The 26,953-nt window shown below is 33.5% G+C and overlaps 1 long non-coding RNA gene across 1 annotated transcript; it reads right to left on the bottom strand.

Annotated features, from left to right (window-relative positions):
* Position 1: 1 nt before the first annotated feature.
* On the bottom strand, positions 2-12,185 carry LOC148224851 (uncharacterized). Its single transcript, XR_015801547.1, has 3 exons — positions 11,087-12,185; positions 2,320-2,447; positions 2-289 (listed from the first exon to the last, which is right to left on the bottom strand). It is a non-coding gene; the product is annotated as an uncharacterized LOC148224851 (long non-coding RNA).
* Between the last annotated feature and the right edge of the window lie 14,768 nt (positions 12,186-26,953).

Genomic DNA, 26,953 nt, shown 5'->3' with positions numbered 1-26,953 from the left:
CTAATTATTTTTACCTTTGTATTAGATGTTGCACACGGAGAAAGACACCCTTCTATTCAGAAAGGTCAGTTTCACTATAATAAAAAACACCAAAGGATAGTATAGGGACTTATGATCCTATATTTTCAGAAAAAAGAGATGAGAATTTATCTTTTGTTGTTCTGCATTACTGTGGCTTTATTTTTATCTCTTCATTTATGCCTGTAGGACTGAACCAAAAGTGTTCAAAGGAGTATAAAATGAAGAATCCACTCTCCTATCTGGAATTAATAGAATATGTATCTTCCACCTGTAACAAAGAAGAAAAAAAAAATTATGTGTTTAACCCGTAGCTATACAAACATTTTTTATGGAATAGCAACATATTCTTGGAAATAGAACATTCCAGAATACACTACAGAGGGGTAACCAGTGGTGCTTATTGCAAGATGATTTAGTTACAAATTGAAATGGCAAATGTTGATGTAACAAAGATCTAAGAATGAAAACCAGCAACCGAGATGGAGATTTTTATGGTGTAGAATGCAGTGCTGGAAAATTTGGCCAAATGTTTATTTTAAAGCTGACTATTTCTCTTTTATTGCAGTTTGGACAAATACATCAATTACTAGATTCCTTAGATAGTTTAAAACAGAGTACCTCTTATAAGGCTCAGAATCATGTACTTGTGGGTTTTTAATATTTCACTTGAAGACAAGAATAATTTAAGTGTTTTGTCAAAGTTTCACCTGCTTTTCAATTGCTCAGTCTCATAAATTAAAAAAAAATCCGTTCATTATGGCAAGAAGAATAGCTGAAAAAATGTTCCATCAATGCCTGTGAAACTGAATTCAACATTTTAAAGCTTTGTGTTCTGATAAAAGTTAGTATGTGGTTAGAGGCATGCATTCAGGTGTTCCTATTAGAGCTGTATCATTTAATTTTAATGTTATTCTGAAAAGTGACATAAGTGACATAACAGGATTATCTACCTATCCATATTCAGAAACTGTGTAAATATAACATATACTACAAGGTCAGCTTAGCTTTAGTTACAATTTGCCACTGAAAAAATTGAAAATATTAAATTTTAGGTGTACTGAAGGGATCAAAGTTCAGAATTATTCTCATTCAAAACATTGCAGTTAGTATAGAAAGTCATAAACCATGTATATGCAACATTTATTTTTCTACTCTCTTTTCAATGATTCCTGAATCCCATCATCAGAATTGTACTCATTAACTCAGACAGACCTTTAACACCAGTATCAAAATTATAGTTCTAAGCATGACTTTTTTTTTTTCCCCACCATTAGTTATTGTGGGGAATTGAATGATATTTCCATTTCTGGAATTGAGATAAATTGAAGCTGAATGTTTGATAATGTAAATAAGGTGGAATTTTATATATAATTTTTTTTTTCTTTAAACATATATTAGAACATGGTTGCACAAAGGATGTGAGAGAGCAGTACAGCTCTATAATGCACTAAATCATATTAGATTTTGTGCCTGTGGACGATTTTGAGTTATGATAACTTAAAAAGTGTAACTAAGAATTAAATCTTCATGTTCAGCTGTTTGGGAAAATCTTTAACATTATGGCACTAACCTGACATATCACCGGGCCCGTGAAGATGGAATTACAAGTCCAACCTATACCCTGAAGGATTTGTGCTGCTGCTTAACTCAATTTAAAATTCCGTGTGGAATTCAAAATCAATCAATTTTAAACATTTGCTCTCATTTTTCCTAAAAACAGTTTGACAATTAAGTTTGCCTCGTTCTTCCTGAAAACTAAACCATGTTCAGATATACTTAGGAAGAAAGGTGCTGTGTAGAACTAATGCATATGTTCCTAGCTATTTTAATCAGCTCAAAACAATTTCTGAAACTCTCAAAGAGGAAGACGTAGCCTAGTAGACATCTGACTAATGAAGTCAGTTAAACAATTGTTCTGATGGAGTTTGAGTTTAACTGATTTCTAGAAATATAGAAGATAAGGTCAAGTGTTTATTGAGAATTCAATTCTCCTGATGAATGGTGGTAATAAAAGTACTTGGACTACTGTTAGAAATATTCTAAATTGTGGACTCAGTGTGAGGTGTTTTGCTTGTTTGATTCTTGGACTTGTGGTTTATTTGTGTTTTTTCCCTCACTAGAATCTAATATATCCAACTATGCTATGGGAGAAAAGTCAGTAGAATATAGGAAATAAATCCCAATTAAATGGAAGAGAATATTTTCAAAAAGTATAAACTGCTGGGCACTAGAACTAGTTCATCTGGCACCAAAGCCATTGGTGTTACCATCCTTTTTTTTTGTAGAGCATTTATTCACCTATATTCATAATACCAAGGTCATGAGTTTGATCCAATATGGGCCGTCCACCTCAGAGTTGGACTTAATGGGACTTGTGGGCCCCTTCCAATTCAGAAGGATTTCTGAGGATTCTGGGATTCTGTAATCTGAGAAAAATTAGAAAGAAAATAAATAAATAAACAAATAAACAGCACTCCCCCCCCCCCCAAAAAAAAAAAAAAAGGAAAAAAAAAAAGAAAACCCCAAAAGATAACAACCTACATACAGTCTCCCTTGTACAATCTGGGAAATCCAAATTTTAGTTCATATCAGAATAGAATAGTCATGATATGGAAAATGAAAAAGTCTTTATTCAGTGAAAGTGAAACATCTTCAGAGAATGCAAATTAAAACAATGACTGTCTACAGATTTACTTTAAGGAAATACACGATCTTCTAGGCTTCTGTCTATATATTTCTGTATTAATTGTTACTAACTCTATGTAGATTACCAAAACTGTCAAATGTCATCAATCAGACAGGATGTCTGATTGCCTCCAAGACATTTTTAGATGCTGCATTTTATTTAGAAGGATCCCTGATTATAATAGTTATATAATATATAATAATATAATAATAACTATAATAATAAATAATAAATAATAATAATAAATTTACTAAAGATTAGGCCCTTCATAACTGAATAGTGAATACTTTATATTCTGTTCTTTATCAAATTAAATATAGTATTTTCACCCAAGAAAGGGAGATATTATATTTATGGCAAAAGAATATTTTTAGGTTTTATAAGTGCTGTATTTCATAGGATTTTTTACTATTTCCTAACCAAGAAGCATATGTTCAGAGATTCAAAATAACATTTAAAATACTAATTATTTTAATTTAAAATATCTCAAATATTTTAATTTCTCTTTGTAGTTCCTAAGTTTTCAGACTATCATTCTTGCTTTTCTGTACTCTCATGGGAGAAACACAAGAGAATCCAGGGAATCAGAATAGTGGGATACCCAGTATATTTAAATTAAAAAAAAAATTATAAGGCAAAATATACAGTGTTGTTCTTCAGACTGTAAAATATCAGGCCAACTCAAAGAGACTGGGTATTTTTTGTTCAGATTATGTGGATGTTTAGAATACTTAACCAAGATGAGGGGGAAAGAGAAACATTTTATACCTTAAAAATTTCTAAATCTGATCCATTTTGAAGGAAAAAAGTAAGTGTTGAAAATAATAAAAAAAAAATACATTTAATGAATCCTTAAAATTTCAACCTAATGTATTCACACTGCTTTCATTCCCTGGTCAAAATATATTTCTTGAAGCACACGAAATATTCTGAACATGGACCGTTAAACCCAGCCCTCATTAGACATGGTGCATCTTCACAGATCATTTGGATTCTTGGTTTCTGCCCAGCTTATGGAATCATGATAAAATATGTCTAAAACCACAAGGATCATAGTTTCCTGAAAGAAAAAGGATATCACCCAAAACTGCTGGAATTTTTTTTGCTAACAATATTTTCTAAGAAACATCTTGTACAAATTTCTATTCAGATGTGTATAAAAATGCAGAATAACATCCTCTTATTGAGAATGGGCAGAAGAATGAAAAAGAAAAAGATAATACCCTTACATGCAAACAATATATTTATAAACATGAAAGTTGCTTTAGTGATTTAAGTTTACTATCTAGGAGAAAAAACTTGATTATATCACTGTCAAGAACATTGAATCCTGGCATAATCTTAAAAGTCAGACACAGTCAACTGTCAGCTACCTGTAAAAATTTTCTCTAGGGACTAATGCATTAATTTCCTAAAATTATTCTGATTGTTTCTGTTTATATTGGCCCATCCCTTTTAAAAGACCAGCTAATAATCATGTTAAATATCAACATAATAAATAAGCTTATAAATAAGCTTCAGAAAATTCTAAATTAAAAAAAATAGGGAAACATTTTTTCATGATTTTTGATAGTGTTCTATTTTATTTTGAGGTGTGTTTTGGAAAAAAAAAAGAGAACATTAAAGTTATTTATAGAATTGAGTAAAGAATTCTTTCCCTCTTGAAGCACAAGACCATAGCAAAATTTCAGAATTATTTTCAATTTAGATTTAAAGAATTCACAAGAAAATCAACTAAACATGGATTTTAAGTGATTAATTCCTATTATATTGATTTCATTCCATGCTTATAAAGATTATTAAATGTTTATAATACATAGTGTTTAAGATTACTAGCTTTGCATCCAGTTCTCTGGATAAGTAGTTCAATATTAAAGAGTCTGGTACTACCTGTAAATTTGCCTAGACTATTTTCTGTCAATATTCTGCAGCATTAGTAACATTTGACTAATTTAATACATACAAGAAAACTAATTTCCCAGAAATCTATGTATTTTTCACATTTTTATTATATTTGTATCAACTCTATTTTTTACTATAGCGGTCTAATGTTCCTTTGGCAGTCAACAATTTTGATTTTTGTATTTTTCAGTGGTTTAATTTTCTTTCTATTTAGATCCATCCCCATATTGGTTTTGGCTGGGATAGAGTTAATCTCAGTAGCTGGTACAGTGCTGTGTTTTGTATTCAGCATGAGAAAAACATTGCTGACACACTGATATTTTGGTTGTTGCTAAGTAATGGTTACCCTAAATCAAAGAGTTTTTCAGTGTCTCATGTTTTGCCAGTAAGAAGATGGACAAAAAATGAGGAAGAAGCATAGCTGGGACAGAAGACCTGAACTGGCCAAAGGTTTATTCCACACCATACAAAGTCATGTTCAGTACATAAAGCAGGAGAGTTGACCCAAGGGACCAGTCAGGGTTTGGGGATAGGATTTGGTATTAGTCAGTGCGTGGTGAGAAATTGTACTACACATCACTTGGTCTGATTTTTCACTCTATTTTCATTATTATCTACTGACATCATTATATTTTACTTTGTTAAAATTATTAAACTGTTTTTGTCTCAACCTAAAAGATTTATTTTTGATTCTCTGCCCTGTTTCACCAGAAGGGGATGGAAGTGGGTGGGTTGGAGTGCGAGCATGTGGGTCCACATTGCCTAGTTGCCAATTGGGCTTAACCCATGGAATCCCAAAAATAAGAAAGCAATTTATTGTACTTATCAATTTTGCTGCTTCAGAGGTAGTCATCTCAGTAAAAAGTCAGCTGGATTTCCTTTGAGAGATAATCAGAGAAAAAACCTCAGAGTTCCATGTGCCATCATAATACAGATGTCTAATATAACTACCAGGATTCTTTCTCTCAGTTTTTTTTTTTTTTTTTGTTTTAGCATGATTTGTCTGTTTATTTGTTGCTAATAACAAATCAGTCGATAAATAAGCCAACTTATTAATTTTGTCTGACTCCAAATTCTATCCTTATTATCTATAAATTTCTGATTGCAACTTAGATCTTGAAATTGGCTCTAGTCCAGATCTTTTGACACTTAGCTTGGATCTGAATTGGACCTGCTAGCAAGCTTCAGCCACCACTATGAGAGTGTGTTTCATGTAGACTTATCCCAAAGCTTCAGCTAGCAAAGAGAAGACAGGAGAGAGAGTGACAATATCAGGATTCACGATCCAAGTGGGCAGACTGAACAGGGACTGGGTGCAAACCAGGGAAATGCTTCAGTAATGGAAGAGGGAGTCACTCACAAATCATTGAATAGCTAGACACGTTATGGACCAGGATACCAGCTCAGTCCTTGACAGAACTGGATTTTAGGCAGGGGTAGCTGTCATAGGGAGAGAGGGAACAGGTAAAAAACCTGTTTTTCACATTCTTATATGACCCTATCAGATGGCTGGAAGAACTATGGATGTGACCTAGAAAAAAGATTATCTGAACTCCCTTAAGTTTTCTATTTATATTCCAACTTCTCAGGCATCTTAAATTAAGCCTTAGTAGCCTTAAGCCACCTCAGTGTGAGTACAAAAGCCAGTTTGTCATGACCTTTGACAGAGGCCATGTATTCAACCTCTGACAAAAACTTTGTTTTTCAAGTTGTGCTTCAGACTTTTCTGAAAGGTCTGATCACTATTCCTGCTATTTCCTTTGGCTTCGTGACTAATATTAGGCAATCAATGACATGCAGGTTCTCATGGAAATTCAAGATATCCCAGGAGAGTGCTTAATCAGCTTTGCCTCAGGTGGAACACTTAAAAGTGTTCTGTCTAAATAATCTTCCATCAAGGAAGTTTTCCTGGGGCAGGACTCTATTTCAGCATCAGGAAGATGCTTGCTGATAAATAGTGAACAACAGTAGTATAAAGATCTTCTCCTTGCACATATATTTCTCCATGTAATTAATCTACTCTTAGGGTTTTTAATAAATTAAAAATATTCTTCCTAGGAGAAGTGTCTAAATACATTCACATGATTAAGGTGCACATGAGAAACAATAATTACTATAATAAAAAAATTTCCGGTGTTCAGAATGTCTATGCATCACCCTGAAGTAATGGAAAATCCAGAATAAAATCCACTTGAGACTAATATGTCTGCATGGTCATGAACTTTGGAATATATTTTTATTGTTATTACTAATATTATTTTAGATGAATATGTGAATGCATTCTTTGTGCAAATCACTGGTAATTTACCAGATAGCTTCCTTTTTACTTCAGCCTGTTCCCATCTGCTGGTTGCGTACAATTTCTGCTGTCCACTTCTTTTGTAGAACTCAGTTTTTTTCTGCTGATAATCTCTTCTTGAGATGTTGTTGTCTGATCTGCCAGACAACATCTTTCAGTTTTAAAACCAATTACAAAATATTGGCAAATAATTAGACAAGTGATTATTGATCATACATATGTAAATAGTTAAAAATCAGCCTATCCTAAATTTGGGGCGTGAGTAAAAAGATGCCAATTACTTTGAATACACAACATGTAACTGCTCCTATAATATAACAGCTTCTTCATATAAATTCTTCCTCAGAAGCAGGAGGAAGGATGAGAGAAAAGGAAGACATATGTGGAATTGAGCGAAGGAAGGGTTCAGTTACTATGGTGATAATGAGCATATTCAGGCAAAATGTCACTGAAGGAGGTGCTGCTGAATGACTGGGTATTGTGCGATTCAGCAAAGTATAAATGTCCCTGCATTTATAGAAATGCACAACAGAAAACACTTAAAACAGCTAGAATATAGATCAAAAGTACAGAAGAAATTGTGAGAATTTTTTCTTACTTTAAAACTTAGCTGAGCCCCTTTCACTAACATCTGAGTACTCATGATGTCAAAAGTTGACAGCACCATCACTTTGTCTGACCTCTTTTGGTTTTGCTCCCTCACCTGAATTCTGTGCATTTTTATGTTTAAGCACAGCAAGAAGAAACTTAGAAAAGAGAAATAAACGTGTCTGTCTTCATATATAACAGACTGGAATGAAGGTTAGAGGACAAGGAAAAAGAATCATAGAATCACAAAATCACAGAATAGTTTGGGTTGGATGGGACCTTTAAAGGTCATCTGGTCTAATCCCCCTGCAATGAGCAGGATATCTTCAATCAGATCAAATCACTGGAATTTCTGTCCAACTTGACCGTGAACTTTTTTAGTGACAGGGTATTTGCTACTTCTCTGGGCAAGCTGGTTTTATTATGATAATGATAAAAAAAATATTTTAATCAGCATTATTTATTGCACTGAATGAGTGCTATAACAAGTGTTATTATATAGTACACTATGAAGCAATATTGAAGGAATTATATTAAAGCAATTCTATTAAACCTGGCAAAGCCAATTACTAAGTAGTGATTGATGTCATTCAGCCATACCAAAGACCCTGGGTAGACCTCTTTCACTCAACCTTGAGGAGTAACCTTGAGAGGTATCCCCACTCAAGGGAGGAATCTCTACACATGCAATACAAAAAGGGGTATGTAAGAAGAATAAAACATAGGAAGTTCCACCTCAACATGAGGAAGAACATCTTTAGACTGAATGTGGCAGAGCACTGGAATAGCTGCCCAGGGAGGTCATGTAACCTCCCTCTCTGGAGACATTCGAACCCACCTGGACACACTCCTGTATAACCTGCTCTAGGTGATGCTACCATGGCAGGGGGGGTTGGACTAAATGATCTCCAGAGATACCTTCCATAATGATGAGAAAGATGAATGCTATCTGACAGCAGCTGACCTGGTGGCATGAAAACAATCCTAGCATTGAATAACACCTAATTGTGGTGATGAGAACAGCCATGGAGTTGTATATTAATAGATTGGGTCTAACCAAGAGTATACATTCAATACTAAAAGATATACAAAAATCATGCTATAAAGAAAGTAAGAAGAGGACTAAGTTGTAGAATTTTAAGATGTAGAGTGAAAATGAGACAGTAAAAATGTGATTAGGCAAGAAATATTGAATAAGGAAAATATTATTGAAATAAAAAAGAAAAGGTTTAAGCAACAGAAGCCTGACAAAGAGGATATAAAGATTAACTTTGGAAGATGCTGAAGAGATTTAGAAAATAGTGGGTTGATCCAAAGGGCAAAGAAAACAGAAGATTAAGTTAGTTTTCTTGCTTATTTCTCTGTAGGGAGAGAAGAAAGATGGTAAGAGGTCAAAAAGACATGAGGCAAAGCAGATAAAAACAGAGAACACCAAAAAGCAGCAATGCTGTTAGCAGATTGAATGGAAAGGCTGAGATACTGTAGAGACAAGTGGCAGAAATTTGTATTAGTGTAGATATTGGTGAAGGAAGAATTGAAAGAAAATAAAAGTTGTAAATCTGTCAGGCAAACCACAGCTATTGACAGTAGTGAATAGGTAACTGAGCAAAGAGATTTGAAGCAAAAGCTGGAAAGCATTTTTTTTAGCTTTTCGGTGTACAAACTCCCTTTTCCTTATATAAACACAATATTTCTTGCTTTCTAAGTTTTTCTGGAAGTAGTTCATCTATCTGTCATTATAAGGTAATGTTCACCAGTTAGGAAGCAGCTGTTATTTCATTTTAAGTGTCTGGTTTATTAGTATATTCACTAGGCACATATTTAAATTTAGAGGTTTTTGGTTGTTTATCGATTTATCTCAAATTCAGGTGAAGTATTATGTTATGTATATTTAATTGTATTAAAGTAGAAATGTTTTATTGTATACCCATAAATAACGACTTTATTTTAGAAAAATAATTACAATCTATGGGTTAGTTTAATCAGTTCCTTCTATTCAAGTTTAGAGGCAATCCTAGCATTTGAATAGAAAATGAAGGTTGAATAGAAATTCTCTCCCCCCTTTAATTGGCTTATGAATCATAATTAGTACTGAGAACAGCTCATACGTGCTACTTTCTAGTCCTTGTCCAGTGCATGTCATGAAAGTATACTAGTCTCTATTATGAAATACTTATTAAACAACTCAACATTACTTGAATTCTTGCACACATCTAGTCTTTTCAACAGGCTAGAGATTCCCAATCTTATTTCTTTTCAGGCAGAACTGATGAGAAAAAAAGGAAAAAAACAATGCAAAACCAGCCTAAATAAGGAATAAGAAACATAAAAATAAATATGTTCTTAAACATATGTTCTTATTGCTCCGGATGTAAAAATGAATATGTATTTATACCAAAAGTGAAATTAAATGAAACAAAAGAATTGTTCTATTTGAATATAAAACAATCTACCTGTTTATAGGTATTCTGTAAATATAATACACTTAAGGGGCCATGCATATGCTTTCATATGCTTGACCAGTAATTCAACTCATATATTATATTATTGTCAGATTTTTGTTATATAATTTTAATTCTGTAGTCAGAAAGATCTTATTCTGACTTTGGAGGTCTCATCCTTCAAACAAAGAAAGGGAATATAACCTTCAAAACACATTAACAGTCAATGTTCTATTATGCTTAGATGTAGTAAACAAAATCAAAAAATTGACATTTTTTTAGGTTAAAAATAGACTTGCACTTACCAAAATGAAGCAATGAGGACCTGATAAAATGGATGCTGATGTTTTTATTGTTTTGAAATGTTTTTATTTTAAAATTATTCTTTTATCTCGTTACTTCTTAACAAGTGTTCATCTTGTGTCATTTTTTCTGGCATCTGGGGGTCAATTGAGTTGCCTTCAGGTGATGACAGATGCCAGCTAACATAGGCAGGTGAACGAAACCTTAGGCACACAATATTTCTAATGCACCATATGTAGATATTAACCAGAAAGTTCTAGACTAGGGATAATTGTTATCAGTGAAATAGCCATGTTTGGAACATCATTCAGGCTATGTATGGTCAAAAATGCTGAACAATATTCCAAAAATATTTGTACCCGTCTCATTTCTTCTATAAATAAATACAGGTAATGATATTACAAAGATGTTGCAGTTTAAGGACAAATATCAAGGAAGAGAGTAGAGGGATTCGGACAGAAAAACATTTCAATCAAATGTATATATGAAATTTTATGAATTGTGTTAGTTTTCTATTCTTTGGGAAAGATGGCACAGTCCAAGAAAGAAATCTTGTTGTAATGGTTCCTAGCACAAGTTCCTTATCCTATTGGGAAGGTTGTGCAGTTCTTAAGTCTTGCTTTTGTTGCTGATACACCTGATACAACAAAACTCATTTGGATCTGCATCTGGCAAGGGCCATGAAGATCAAAAAAGGGCTTCTAGAGATATATAAATAATAAATAAATAAATAAATAAATAAATAAATAAATAATAAAAGGAAGACCTAGAAAATGTGAGTTTGTTACTAAGTGGTGTAGAGTGCTTGGCAACAAAGGGCACAGAAAAGGCTAAGATATTCAATACCTTCTTTATTGTGGTCTTTATTGTTAAGACTGGGTCTCAATGATCCCTGGTTCCTGGAACCTGTGGAAAAGTTTGAATTTAGAAAGTTTTACCATTTCAACAAACTGGACACATGCATCTTAATGGGATTTGGTAGCATGTACCCACAAGCACTGAAGGAGTTGACATCAGCCAGTTAATATCACTATGAGGCCACTTGTGATTACCTATGAAAAGTAATGGCAACATGGTGACTTAATGAGCTGATTTTAGAGGACTAGAGAAAAACATAAATATGAAAAATATAAAGCTCTGAAAGCTCTATAATAAATTTGTCATATATTAAGAATAATTTGGGGGTTTTTTTACATTATGTATTCTTTGTTCTTTCTTCCTCTTATATTAAACATTACTCTACTAGTAACACTGGTTATAAATACGTGTGCTGTCTGGAAAACAAGTATATTATAATAATTACCAACTCCAAATCCTGCTACAAATATTTGACTGAAGTGTAATTATTGGAAAGAATATGCACGTGGGAAAAAATACTAAAAGAAGTGAGTATGTTCAAATTGAAATGGAATTACTTTTTCTTTAAATTTATTAGGAAAACTCTGTGCATTTAAAATATCTGAATGGTCCAACCATTCAGCTCTTTTAATCATACCTAAAGTAATTAGAAACTAAAAATCAGCTTCTATCTGTTAACAGCAGCCAGACTACTTGTATCTTTTCTAGTGCAGCTACTAAAGTGCATGTATAGAGCATGAAAAATTTACTAAGAATTTAATGACTATTATTCAGAGGATTAATTTACAAAATATTGACGATCATTTAAGGTTTTTTTTTGCACTTAGAGTCCCTGTAGATTTCAATGATATACCTTGAAATTTGCTTTCCAGTGTAACAGCTAGAGTACAACACCTAAAGGATTGAGGGATTGGCTTTTGAATATTAGAATAGGTCAAACAGTGAATCACCAACAGATAAATATTAAAAAATAGTAAAGAAAAAAGAAAAAGGAAGTTCAAGAAGTTTAGAAAAAGCAATATGCTTTTCTCATTTCTTCATTATAAAATAAGAATAAGTTTATAAACACCACAACAATAGCAGTTTAAAAAATATTTATATGATGATTGTATCTTTTACAGGGAAGATTTTTAATAAATGGAGAATTAGTGCTACTAAGTCTCATTGTATTTGTAGAAAGTTTGGTTTTTTTTTAGAAGAAGAAGAGAAAAAACTTTTTCAATGAAGATACAACAAAATAAGTTCTAGGGAAAAAATTATAAACTTCCTCTTTTTTTTCAAATCTCTAGTGTGAAACACTCAAAACAATTTGAAAATTTAAGTTGAATCTGTCAAATTACTTCAGATATAGGGAAAGAAAAAAGGTATTAATATGCCATTCATATGACTTCATTATTCTTTTTTCTTTAAAAATATTTTCAAACTATTTTAATCAGATATTTCATTAGAGCAAAACCAGGGCTGTGGTAAGCTCAAGGAAAGTAAGAGCTAAGGAAGCACAGGGAAGTATTTGATGTCATTTATGTTTAGTTCAAAACTTCATGATCAGAGTGAGTCTCCAGGGTGCAGGAAATCATTTGATTCCAGGTTCATTTTCCATTCCATCTAACTGAAATCATTGTTCTTATTGAGCATTGCATATGGCACCAGCTAGCAGAATATTCTGAAGTGCAGGGCTTTCAATCATATTTTGAAAGCTCTTCTTCTTTTGTAAAACTAGTAATTTACTGATTAAAGTAAGGACCAGAATCAAATGACAAGGCTCCTCTCAGACCTCTTCAATGTATATCTCTACAGGTGAGCTAGTCTTTCTATGCTCCTTCTTTGCCCAGTGAAGAGAAATAAGCACTTCTAGGGCACGATTCATTTCATCCTAAAGTAGATGTCAGAAATAGGTCAGGTGGATTTCTCCCTAAATAGTGCTTCTTTTTCTCTATTGACTATAAAGAGAACCCAGGGTGACTAGCTCAGCTGTGTGGTAGACAACTAACACATGATAAAATTCGTGCTACCTGGGATGTGTCAGCAAGTAATACTACAACAGTTCAGATATTTAGTAATGGATGACCTAGTTTATGGATACATTTAGGTACTAGGACTCTGTTTTTCTGCTTTGCTACTATCCTGTTCTTCCTTTTCAGGAAGAAAGATAACTAGTTCTTGTCAAGATTCAAGCAACCTTCTATTAGTCTTGAATTATTCAGTATCTTAGATGAGTATCTCTTCATGGAAAATATATGCAGAACTGCTTTTCATATTACTTTCATTATTCTGTCATGATCTGTAACACAGAAAGAATTAAATGCTAATCAGAAGATATATGTCTGATAATGTGAAAGGTTTGTATCTCAAAGTGCATGAAAAATTCTTTTGAATACCAGCAAACATGAAAAGATTGGTATGGCTGAAGTATAGCAGCATTCTTAGAAATAAAAATTATTTCAATTAACATTCTGAAAATACTTATAAAAATTACTTCTACATAAAACCTAGATAATAAATTTTCATCTGACATATGAAGAACAACTTCATGTTAGATCTATACCAGACATTTCACTCTTCATGAAATGTGGAATCAATCTGCACATGCAATAAGTCTAATGCTTGGGATTTTTTGAATATATAGAAATCATGTCTGCCAATTTCAGAATTAGTCCAACATATACAGAATCAAACCTTCTATGCATATATACCTGAACTATGTATGTGCAGCAGGATCATTGCGAAGCACTGTATTAGGATTTCTGGTCAAGAAAACATCAGGTTGTCTTTGCTGAACAGATTTAATTCAGATTTTGCTGGATAAACATGGAAACCGACCACTAGTTTGTCTGACTTAATTTAAGGCCAACTGAATAAAACCATTGACTCCTATGTTGAAGTTATGATTTTATGAGTTAAAGTTCAAGCGAAAGTAAAAATATAGCTCGAATAAAATTTCAAATATGTAAATCTCTAAGGGCTTTTCAAGACAAAGAAAGACAAAGAAAATGCTGGAATCCTGTGAGATCTGCACAGGCCTTAGGTTAGGCGAACTAAATTATTTCTAAATTACCACAACAAAGTCGCTACTTTTACATTGTAGCTCACCATTTCTTTAACAAAGAATCAGATACTCATCTCTTTCCAATATAGGGAATTAAGTTACTGTTCTTGTACACCATTACTTCAGTGTTGTTCAGTATTTTAATTATCAGCTTGCTCAGCTTGTGATTCCCCTTTGTGATTAACCACTTGAGATCATTTTGCTTTTTTGGATCTCTGCCTATAGCATTAAAAAAAACAAACAAAAAACAAACAAAACAAAAACCCCACACTTTCTCTGCCTTCTTACATGACTGCCATGCTGAGCTGTGAAATCATCCAGCAGAGATTTTACTCACTTACCAGCTTTGCAAGTGAGCTAAAGAGGAAGCATTAAAAATGTTCTGTAACCTTCTATCTGCCAATATCCCTCTTCTTTCTGCCAATATAAGGTAAAGACAGAGAAGAAAAATAAAAGTATCCAATTTGATATTTGCCTTAAAGAATATAGTGAGAGAAAAATCTGTCTGTCTCCTGCAATTTCAGTTCCTCTGTAGCCCAGGATTTGTTTTGGCATAAATTTTAAAGATGCTTATGTTTTCTGTATTTGTATTTCTCGTAGGTTAGCTACAAGAATAAAATAAAGTATCTGTTTCCTAGATGCCTATCATTGAAATGCAATGCTTGAATAGAATAGAGACAGATTGGCAATGGGCAGGTTACAGGGGGAAGAAAATAAAGCGTTGCTTTCATTTTAGACAAAAATACACTGACCCTTACAGTAAATGACCCATTAGCCTCAAGATAACTGAGTGTTCATACTTGATTGGTTTGAAAGTCTTCTCTTTTTATATCTGTATTTTTAAATCAAATTATGATTTTCAAGGTAATGAATTGTAATTGTAGCTGCAAACTCAACAGAATGAGAGAAGAAATTATTAAGCTTTTGATACACGCTCTGTTGCTGACACCATCCTCTTACACAGACTTAAACACAAATTATAACAAATCAAAGACTTAGTAAGGAGGCTTTCAGTGTTAAAAAAAAATCCATTAAGAGATTTAAACAGGGGATTGAGCCATTTGAAATCTGATTGCTAGGTGGATTTTGGACTACACAAATTGGGAAAGATTTTTTTTTTTTTTTTTGGTCAGTAAATGCCTAATTGCATCATCCACTGTTGAATATGAGTCAGCAGTGCCCTGCAGCCAGGAGGGCCAACTGTGTCCAGAGGTGTATCAGGCACAGCATTGCCAGCCAGGCAAGGGAAGGGATTGTCCAGCTCTGTCCTGCACTGATGCAGAATCTTGTCGAGTTCTGGGTGCAGTTTTGGGTGCCGCAATGTATAAAAGATATTAAACCATTAGGGAGAGTCCAAAGGAAGGCAACAAAGACGGTGAAGGAGTTTGAGGGGAAGCTGTTTGAGGAGCAGCTGAGGTCACTTGGTCTGTTCAGCCTGGAGGAGACTGAGGGGAGACCTCACTGCAGTCTACAATTTATGAGGGGAACGGGAGGGGCAGGCACTGATCTCTGCTCTGTGGTGACAGTGACAGAACCCAGGGGAATAGCCTGAAGCTGAGTCGGGGGAGGCTTAGATTGGGTATTAGAAAAAGTTTTTCACCCAGAGGGTGTTTGGACACTTGAACAGGTTCCCCAGAGAAGTGGTCACAGCATCAGCCTGGCAAAGTTCAAGAAGTGTTTGGACAGTGCCTCTGGGGACATCGTGTCACTCTTGGGGATGGTGCTGTGCAGGGCCAGGCATTGGACTCGATGTTCTTGTGGGTCTCTTCCAAATCATCGTATTTTGTGATTCTGTGATTCAAAAAAAAAGAATGTTAGCCTAAATAAATGAATTATCATAGAATTTTACAAAAAAAAAAAAAAAAAAAAAAAAAAAAAAAAAAAAAGGAAAGGAGCTTTTATTGTTAACATGCTCATGATAGGATCTTCTACACACTACTTTTATATGAAACTTCTTAAATCTTAACGTTCTGAAACAAGTGAGAAGCCACCGATTTTACCAACACAGCAAACACTGATGTCAAGTCGTTACAAACGTGAAGTAGACAGCATTCAGTAGTAGTGTTAATTAAATTTCTTTCTTCTGGAACACAAAAGATAAAAATAAAAGGTATTCAAAGTCAAAGTTTTGAATGTTAAGTAGAACATCTGTGAATTTCTACTTGTACTGGAGCCACAGCTTTCTTACATGGGCATAGAAGAATTTTAAGAGTTATGCAGTTTTTAAAGTTATTCTCTTGAACGCAGTCAATCTGAAGTATAGACAGAAATAAGGTACATCTGTACCCATCTGTAGACACACTCCAGAAAGGCCAGTATAACCTTGAAAGAGTAATTCAATAGTACATTGATCCACTATATGCATTAAGTGTACGAATGGGAACAAGACCTAACTACAAAACACAAGGTGTCACAGGGTACTTCAAAAATGTTTAACTTTTCATACTGCTCAAAGCATTTTGCAAAACTTTTACTCTCTAAGTGCAGTTGGAGTACCAAGAAAATGATGAACTGTTAAAGAGAGACTATCTATATATGATTTCTCAGTCAAAAATAATATCTTAAGAACTCTCCAAAAAAAAAGGAATAATAGGAAATAGTGTAGTATATGCTGAGATGTCCTGTGTTCTCATTGCAACAAACTACTCATAGAGGCAGGCAGCAAATCAAATGCTTTCCATATATTCTGATTAGATTTGGGATGTGTCTTTCTGTATTATCTAGACTAGCTCTTTGGCTTTCTGGTTTGCTTTAAATTCTTAATCCCTGACTGTACACATTGCTTAAAAGATAATTCATACTACTGTTTTTGAGCAATGCCTGTGATTCCTTCAAAAAGGAAACTCATATGTACCTTATAAAAAATTATTCACTGGAAATACTGGAAAGTACTCTGTCAAGTCTAGCCCCGTCTTCCCAGCTTAGAAAACAATTAAAAAATCTAGAGAGTCTGGACTGTTCAGATCAAATATCTCTACTTGTCCTTAGGTCACATCTTGTTATTCAGTATCTGTCTTTAGGGTCATTATTTCAGATGTCAGCATAATTAAGAGTAGACAAACATTGTGCATTTCCAACTAATTTTGAAGTGGGAAAAACATCAGTAGCCAAACATAGCTTCATTTTTGAAAGGAACATGTGAACGCATGTGACTACATTAAAAAAACATAAAGCTTTCAAAAACTAAAGGTATTTTGGCCACAACTTCATAGCTCACTACCTGGTATTAGAAGTGAGTCTAACAAATTAAAAAACTAATAAATATAAATTTCCTTCTGGGACATGGTACAAAATCTGTTGTTTCTTTTCATTTCTTTGTTCTAGAGCATATTTCCTTCTTACACAGACTGAATATTAGCCTACTGTTTTTTTTTTTTCTGGAAAGCAAAGTTCAATACTGAGTAATTCATTTCATTGTCATAAGGAAATTGCAAGGACATATTTATTTGAGTCTTGTCAGATGCTGAAGAGATGTTAAAGAAAATCCCCTTAGTAGTCATCTATATACTCCACAAATACATTGGTTAGCAAGGCTTTGGCAAGCTACTGCCTCAGGGTCAGGAAAGAAATTTTTTCTTATTTCTACTGTTATAAGGAAAGAAAAAAAGATAAAAAAACTTATTCAGAAGGTGGATAATGAATGCAGGCATAGATTTCATTCTATCCACATATCCTGTAGTCCATTTGATACATAAAAATTTGTATCATATGAACTGCAGCTCAGAAACTTCTTTATATTGGTGATAAACAGAACTGCTGGTCATGTGTTACTGCTTATATTTGCAAACAGATCACCCATATTTGTGTTACCCTGAAATCTAGAAATTCCCTTGGATTCATCTCCATGCTGCAAAGACCATGTGCTAGGTTATAATATTCTTCTGGAGAAGGCAACTTACTGTATGAGAGCAACAATCAGAGGAGGGAGAGGCTGTTTGACAAGCCAAAATAAGAAGAGAAAATATAGGACAGCAGTTAAACCAATTTACAAATTTTCTATCTTTTTTATTAAACAAGAGACTAAAAACACTACCTGCTGACTATTTTTTTCATAGTGTCGATAATTTGAAAATACATCTAATAGAAGTAAAATTTAAAATTAACATAAGCTAAGGCTTCATATGAGCCTCTTCTTAATTAATGCATCTTTCGAGCATATGCTAAAGGATATTCTGATTTCTGACCAGAGTGTGCGAGTTTCCAACAGTCCTTGTAATTGAGAAGATCTGTAGGATTTTTAAAAGCTAACACATTTTACAGAGACATTAGTGATATACAATGCTTAACTCCCAAATTTTAGTCCCACATTTTGATGCCATCAAAATGCATATGGACAGTCTGGTTAAAGAAAGGCCAGAAATATGATTGTATTTACTTAAGAATGCAATCAATATTTAACCAAGAATTGTTATTCAGTCCAGAAATCCACATGATCAGGATGTTCACAAACTGAAATTATGAAGTGATGGAAATGGTGATATCTATTTTTCTCTCAGGAACTACTCTTCCCCACTGAGGCTGCAAACTCCAAGACAGTATTTTGATTTCTTACATTTTAATGTTTCTTGAAGTAAAAAATTCTGTTTCTTGACATTCCACTTTCTGGCACAGTGAAAAAGTGTTCAATTCATTGCCCTTAAATTGCTGCTACTAGGCTGTGCACATGGCCTCCTTGAGAACTTTAATTTGAATGTAATTCTGTGTCCAGTAAGACATTGCATCAAATTATATGGTTTCTGATAATAATTCCATCACTAGCAATTTACAAGAGTATGCCTTTCAGCTTTAGAATCAACATGTCACACAGTAATAAAGCAAAGGGACAAATCAGAAAGCAGACTGGATATGTTATACACAAGCATCACACAAGGAAAGCATTTTGCTTTGAAAATATATTCTTTTAAAACTGTTCTTTGGGAACATCTGAAAAGTGCATATCTCTTTTGCCTGCATATGATTTGAATTAGTGCTGGAGCTTTTTCTGAGTCAAATTCAGGCAAAAGTCGAGAGAAACTTGAGGAAGAAAAGAAAAATGACAAAACATAATTTCATAATTTCAGACATAGATACTGTTGATTAAAGACTGATGCCTTAAAGTTAACATGGTGTAAAAGCTTACACAAGCTTCATAGTTTCTCTTGTGTTTACTCACAGAACCACGGCGTGTTGGATACAATAGAGTTATCCAGAATAATCTGTACATGAAATCCTGGAATCTTTGAGTTTAGTTCAGAAAAGTCAGGAAAAAGGTCAGAGTCAAATGTCTTGGCAAGGAGATCTATTTCTTTACTTTACCTCTTACTCCTTCTCAAAACAATTTAGTGATATATGGTTATATGAAAAAAGGGTGGCAATAGGTGGTATTTTGAGACAATGGTAGATGGCTGACAAATACAAAATTTGTTCTGTGTAGCAGCAGGACAAAAGACAGGATGTCCTGGTGCATGACTGCTGGCTAGTGGACACCTGTGCTTTGGTAACTGAATCAAACTACTTGCTAATGTTAGATGTTTAGGGATGTTATTAGTGAGATACATTTCCTGACTGGACACAAATGCTAAAACCGTTGTAAAAAGACTGAAGAATTTTATTAGATATTCTCTTTATGTCCAGGTAATTTTGGGTTGCATGACAACACTGATAAGAGTTGGTGGAAAATATTCTGGAGCACTGCAATATACAGAGTCATTTATTTCTCACAGATGAAGAGTCCTGCTTATGAAAACTTTAAAATCTATATGAAATTTCAATCCTGTATCAATAGTGTATAGTAGGCTAGAAAGCTTTTTTTTCTTTTTTCTTTTCTTGGTATAAAAAAGTGTCAGATGGGGAAGTAAAATGAATTATGGAGGGGTTTTGTGCTTTGTTGTCTCTGATCAGAGTCAAATATCCAGTAGACACATTGCAGATGGTATAAATAAAACAATCACTTGAATTTTGAGGTAGTGAAAGAATCACTTCCTGCAAGTTTTACTGGTAAAAACATTTGTGAGTCAGTTTATGATGATAGATCTGATCCAATGTTGAATGCGTTTGGATAAAATAATTCAAAAGACCTTATAAAGCTTTGAAATTTACCTTATATATACTAGAAAATAACATCTAAATAAAATGGTGTCTCATAAATAGATTTACTGGAAGCAAAACCCAATAAAAAGTATAGGGCCTCATACTTTAGCAGTACAAAGTGCACAACAGATATAGATCTACCTAAATAGAAAAGGATGTCAAAGAGCCATTCATTGAAAAATGAATTTCAAAGATAATCTATAGGTATACTAAAAGCTTAGATTTATGATAAGTCAAAGGAAAAGCTGACTAGACTTTAAATTCTCTGTCTCTAAATGAGTGTCTAATTACTTGCTCATGGACTTAAATTCTTATTATCACTATAGTCACTGCAAAGTTATACTACCTTTCTGATTTTACTGAAGTTAATAATTGTTGTCTAACATCTTTGTGATTCTAATAAATATATCACACATCTTCACAACTCTCTTGTCATTAGAATGTTGTGGCCATATTACAGTAAGAAGTTCCATAGACCACCTTTCAGAACTGCTTCTTACATTTCTATTGGATTGTTCAAGTGCAGCACTTCAGCTCACATTCAGCTCACAAGACACTGTGTCTTCATTTGCAGTGTGTCTTCCTGAATCTGAAAATTAACTTGGTATGAAAAACTGCACACGTTAAGTTTTATGAATGTGGTAGGTGTTTCCTTGTTCTAAACATTTTTGAAAGTTATTTTAGTGTTGTTTTTTGAATGTTAAAAATGGATATATTGTACATCACAGGAAGGAAAAATTATTGGGATAGTTATATAGGCACTCATTTTAATTGATGAATATGGGAGATAAATGCAACTGTTACATAGTGGGACAGCATTTTAACTGTGTTAAACGCATGAATATTTCAGGCAGTCATTCAACAGAATCTTGGCAGTATTTCTTAATATAAGAAGTTTGGCCCAGCCAAGTTACTCATACAAACATTCATACTGGTGTCAGTGAAACTTCTTACTAAATATTAAATTCGACGTAAGACTCTAAAGAACTCAATCTATTTATTTCATTGTTGTGTTGTGAGATCATTGTGAATAATTAATCCTGATTAGCATAAATGCAATCTGTAAGTTTAAACTCATGTGAATATCTGGTTGCCATTTTCAGTCAGGGATCCATGATCTGTTCCTTTGTCAGTGGGAGTTTTCTAGAATGACTTTGAAATTGGAAAATATTTAGTTTTATAATTAATTGATATGTCTGTTTTGCTTAAAAATTATGAGAAAATTAACTTTTTATATATTTATAAACAGATAAGATAATGGATGTGCGTAAATTCTGTCTTATGTATACATGTAACTGTTAACAATATTCGGTCACAGATACGTATAAATTTTTCATGTCTTTCTAAGTGAGAAAGGATGATGCATGCATGGGAATCTACATATGTGAATATGTATGCACACATATATGGGTGCATTTACATGTATGTATGTGTATAATTAAGATAATATTAAATGTTTGCTATATATTCTGTACACATATGTCTGTTAATTAACACTCATTTTTGTTGGAGGGTAAAGCTGAAACATACATGAAAAGAAGGAACAAAACACCTACTTTTCAGAGATCTGAGTGAGTTCAATCTTTATTTTTGTTAGACTGATTTTGTTAGACTGACTTACTTCAGCTCTAAATGTCTCAATGTGCAATCTCATCAAGTGTCCAGGTAAAAAACAAAAGCACAGCAGACAGAAGTAACTAGGTTGTTCTCATCTTCTACCCAGATGCAAATCCATGAAATATCTTTTGGCTCCAGCTGGTGAATAATGTTCCAAAAATATTGGCATGAAGGAAACTTCTGTGCTCTCCATCTAAGAAAAAATATTTTCTATGTGTCAAAGTACCTTAGACAGCAGATGATGATGTGCATCTTTGAATAGGATATATACTTTGGATAATTAAGCTTATTCTGGTTGCATTCTTGTTAGATTTCTCTTTTTTTCTTTTGTTCCCTCCCCATGGAAATTTTTCAACTTCCATTTTATTTCTTTACTCTGTGTTTTTCTACTGCCTTGCCTTTCGAACCAGCTAACTTGCATACATTTGTCTGTTATACTTTTGCTGTCTCTCTTGATTATAATACATTCAGGTTTAAACAGGACTTTTGGCTTCCAGCATCTTAGAGCAGCTGTGCGCTATCAGCAATGCTTGCAGGACATGTGTCATATGACAGAGAAGTATGTGTTTTCAGATGTGTTTTCTAGTCCTTGGCCAGAAATTCAACAACGTCTCCACATGTTGGAGCATCCTGATAACTGTTTTATGTCACCCAGCAAGTAGTGATCCTGAGCTTCTGATGTGACAGGAAATTTTGCTGGAATGATGTAGCTAAAGCTCTTTTGGTAATCCCTCCATTAGTTACAGGCGAATAACTTTTCCAAATCTTTGCTGAGCTACTGAGAGAGCCCCTTGAAAAGCTATTAATAGGCTGGCCTTATAGCCTGTCTTTGCAATAGTGAGAAGAATTTCATTTCACTGCAAAGGTGATTGACCATTCATCTCTAGCAAGAATTAAAGAAGTATATGCTTATACATAATACCTCAGAAAAAAAAAAAATAAAAGAAAAGACCTTTGTTTCAATATATTTCTGGCTCCTTAAAATAAAAATGTTGCTGTTGCAATAGACAAGCCAGAGGTCCGTCTCAAACAGATGATCAAAAATGCTGATTTTTTCACGGCTATCATTATCATGATAAGAATTTAGGGTGAAATTTATGCAGAGCAGAAAAATAAAATAAGCAAAACCAAATCAAAAGTCCAGGCAGAAGTATCTATTCATTTAGATAACAATCTGTTTCTGCATAATCTTTTAAGCAGAAAAAAACCCCCAAACAAACAAACATACAACCACAAAACCAACAAAAACAAACAACAAACGAAAAAACAAAACCTAAAGCAAACAAAAAAGCTCTAAAATGTAAATCTCAAATTTATGTAGTAAACTAAAAAACAAACAAACAAACAAACATAAACACAAACTACAAATCAAAATGCCCAGTCATCTGCAACTACACTTCAGCTCACTGGTTTTGTTAAGGATGAGCCTGGACAAAACTCTTAGTCAATATTCTAAAATTTGTGCTTTAAAAGGATTCAGAAGGCTAAGATTTCCAGAAAGACCAGTAGGGTTTCCTAACCATCTACACATCCCTAGTAAGAGTTCTGAACATATTTTGGGACTTTATGGTCTTAACAAAGGCATCCAACTAGTTTCTCTTGAAAGATTGATCCTTTAATCCTGTGCTGACAATCACAACTAATCGAATTATGTTCAATGCCTCTACTAGTAGAGGTAGTTCCAGTTTTTGTAGAACCCTATGGTGGTAAAGGTAGTTCTCCCCATAATGAGAGCTTTAGTGCTGGTGCCCTCTACCTTTTTCAGATATTCTTGATTCTTTTCATTGATTGCACATTCTATCCTTGCACCTAACTTAGATGGTATGGATTGCCTCATTGGATTTTAGGAACTGGGGTATAAATGCTGCAGTTCTTATTTCTTAATTCTCAGTCCTTCATCTATATTAGCCTAATACACTATTCAGTCTGAATGTCTGAGGAACTTGGTAAACAGATGATACTCCTCACTGATGTTATTTTCTTGTTTGGTTCTATCTTAGAATAGGCAATCTAGTTTCTTAATCCTTTTCCATTAATCATGATTTTCATACCCCTGATTATTCTCATTGTTTTTTGTTACTCTTATGCTTATTTTCTCTTACTTTGACACTTTTTTTGAGGTATGGATAGAACAGCCAGTTTCACAGCATGACAGAGAGGTTTTACTTGGCCTATGCTTGAAGACACAGAGTAAGCAGCATTGCATTAATAAATGGATGTTCCACTGCCAGTGTACCATGAGGGCTGAAGGCTCCCTATGGAGAATAATAAAATGGCAATATGGGAGAAAGGAAGCAGTATGTTGGCACAAGCTTTTAGCAAAAGTGTGCTGCATATTTTGTCCCTTCAAGAAATAGAAGGTAACTGTGACTTCATTACAATGTCTTGCAGAATTATTGCTTTTTTGATAAACAAAAAATTTCTTATTCACAAGAATCTAAAACCTTGAGAATTATCTGGTCCATAAAATAAAAAAATACCCTTACTGGCTCTATTTCACAGCTGAAATAGTCAACATCTTATTAGGCTCACTTATTTTGTTTGCAAATTGAAGATGGAATTTCTATCCACTGAGATCTGCATTTCCTTCTGTTGGTGTAAAATAACTGTAATCTTCCACGTTTGTGTCAGAGCCTTTCCCAGCTGCAACTCCCTGTTGACTCTCAACAATTCTGTGTGATATACATGCCATTCAATTTAGGAAAAACAAGGCACTCAGCAAGGATGACACAATCAGTTATTATATTCTGCCTGCTCAAGACTAAGCAAGTTCATGTCCTCCAAATGTGGTCAGAATGTTGGCAATAGCTCCTTTTAGACACACGAAAAAGAACACAGACAGCTGTATTTTTCTTAAATCAGATTATAATTGCCAATTGCATTAACATGAATAAAATTACATCTCGTTAGCTAAATTTGCATTTCAAGAAACACAAATGTATGATTTAATTAATTCTATTGTCCATATGTATAGATATAATTATTAGTCAAAAATGACAGTTTAAAAATAGTTTAGTTGGTGGATTTGGGCTTCTTTCTTTCTTAAACAGTTATGGATTAACAAAAAACAGATGTAAAGTGATGAAAGATGTGATGTCCAAGACCATGTTAAAGAAAAGACAACAGTAAATGTCTCGGAAAAGAGAAACAATGAATGTTGAGGAAGTTTCTGACCTTCAAAAAAATTATTTGAAGAATAATCTTTCTTTAACATTAGAATCAAAACCAAGCACGAGGTAACAAAATTTATAGGTGGCAAAAAACTGGGAGTTCCAACGCCAGAATGCATCAGGAGGGTTATGCTCAACAGGAATAGATCTGACTGCCATTGTATGAGAAGCTGTTCAAACTGAAGTCCTGTGTATCATTTTGGTGATCCTCATTCAAGGAAGATGAGCTCAAACTGAGGTAAAGAATAAGGAGTATCATAGATAACCTGGTTTACTTCAGGATACCATGTAGTTTATTCTAGTCCAAAAAAATGGAGAAAAAGAAGAAGAAGAAGAAGAAGATGATGATGATGATGAAGAAGAAGAAGAAGATGATGATGAAGAAGAAGAAGATGAAGAAGGTTGAGACCAAATGTTTCTCAAATTCATCACAAAGAGGATATCACAGAAAAGCAGGAATACTCAAAGCTACTGAATAGTACTGATACAAGAATAAATTAGTACAATTTCATCATAAATATGCTTTAAAATATGTTGAAAGGAAGCTGATAAGCCTAAAAGAATAATTTTCAGAAGAAAAAAGTGGAATAAACCTGACATTTCAAATGCGGGTGCAACAAATAAACAAAAAAGGTTGTATAAGATGGTTACCAAGTACTACATTGTGCATTTCTGTCATCAAGACCAACACCATAAATGGTTTTTCAATTTGGCAGCAGTTAACACAGGCAGGGAACCACTATTAATATGTTTTGAATCTGAGAAATGCTACTGAAATGCTGTGGCAGTAAAATTATACTGATTTCAGTACTCTAAACTGGAGTTCAACGTACATGTAAAGCAGAAACAACAAAGTTCCCAGCCTTCTTTTCATTCTGGTGACTCAGTTTTATCATTTAGCTTCTTACACCATTTGGCCAGCATAAGTGCTTACAAGACTACATTCTGAATGAGAGCAGAAAATAGCTGCAAAATAAACAAAAAAAAAGAGAATAAATTACACTTTTATTCTCAAGCCAAAACTTTGTTCACTGTATAGTCTATAAGAAGCTATTCTAACCTAAGAGAAGGATGAAGGCAAGAACAGCATAAGTAAATGAAAGAAATTTTAATTATAGAAATTTAGAATCATAGAATAGTTTGGGCTGGAATTTAAAAACTAAACAACTACTAGAGATTAAATAAGCTTATATATGAGAAAGAAAATAATTTAAAAGTTAATAAAATTAATTTACAGAAATATTTTTCTTATATTACCTTTCCTTGCCTTTCTAAATCTTGAAAAGCCTTAGAATGGCTGAATCTGGTCAACAGAATGAGCATTGGGCTAGGAAGAGATTTCAGATCAGGTTTCCCTCTAAAGCAAAATCCTTCTGGTTGTATGACAGGGCAATGCCATTGTGTTCATGCATTTGTATTTTCCACAGTACATTTGAAATGGTCCTAATTTTATCTGGGGCTTAGAGACTTAAAAAGTGCCATTAAGTTTTGGCAACCAAGTAAAAAAACGGTTTTGCTTCTAGATTCGAATGACTTCATTAACCGTACAAAATTAATTAATGTTTCTTTGTATTTTTTAGGTATATATAAAATCAGAAGAAATGTTGAGAATGACAAATTATTAAGGAGCTACTTCTATTTTGAATATTCTTTAGTACATAAATGTTCTTTCCAGCTGAACATGACAATGGAGACATAAAGTAGGACATATTAAATAAAATTCCAAGTCAGGAATATAGAGGAGCTGAGATGCAGTAAGTGCTGACACTTTCATTTGAAGAAATATTTTAGTCTATCTAGATAAAACTTGGATTTACATCAACTGAAATATACGTGAAGAGAATATATGAAAAATAATGACTAAATAAGAGGAATTCAAGAGCAGTGTTTTCAAAAAAACTCAGCTAGTGTTTCAGTTGATTTGTGTCACTGAACATTACATATTCCATACAT

The sequence above is a fragment of the Sturnus vulgaris genome, chromosome 2, assembly GCF_052056855.1.
Source record: "Sturnus vulgaris isolate bStuVul1 chromosome 2, bStuVul1.hap1, whole genome shotgun sequence".
Lineage (NCBI taxonomy): Eukaryota > Metazoa > Chordata > Aves > Passeriformes > Sturnidae > Sturnus > Sturnus vulgaris.
The sequence above is the reverse complement of the archived record's forward strand: the minus strand, read 5'-3'. Positions and strand labels throughout refer to the sequence as shown.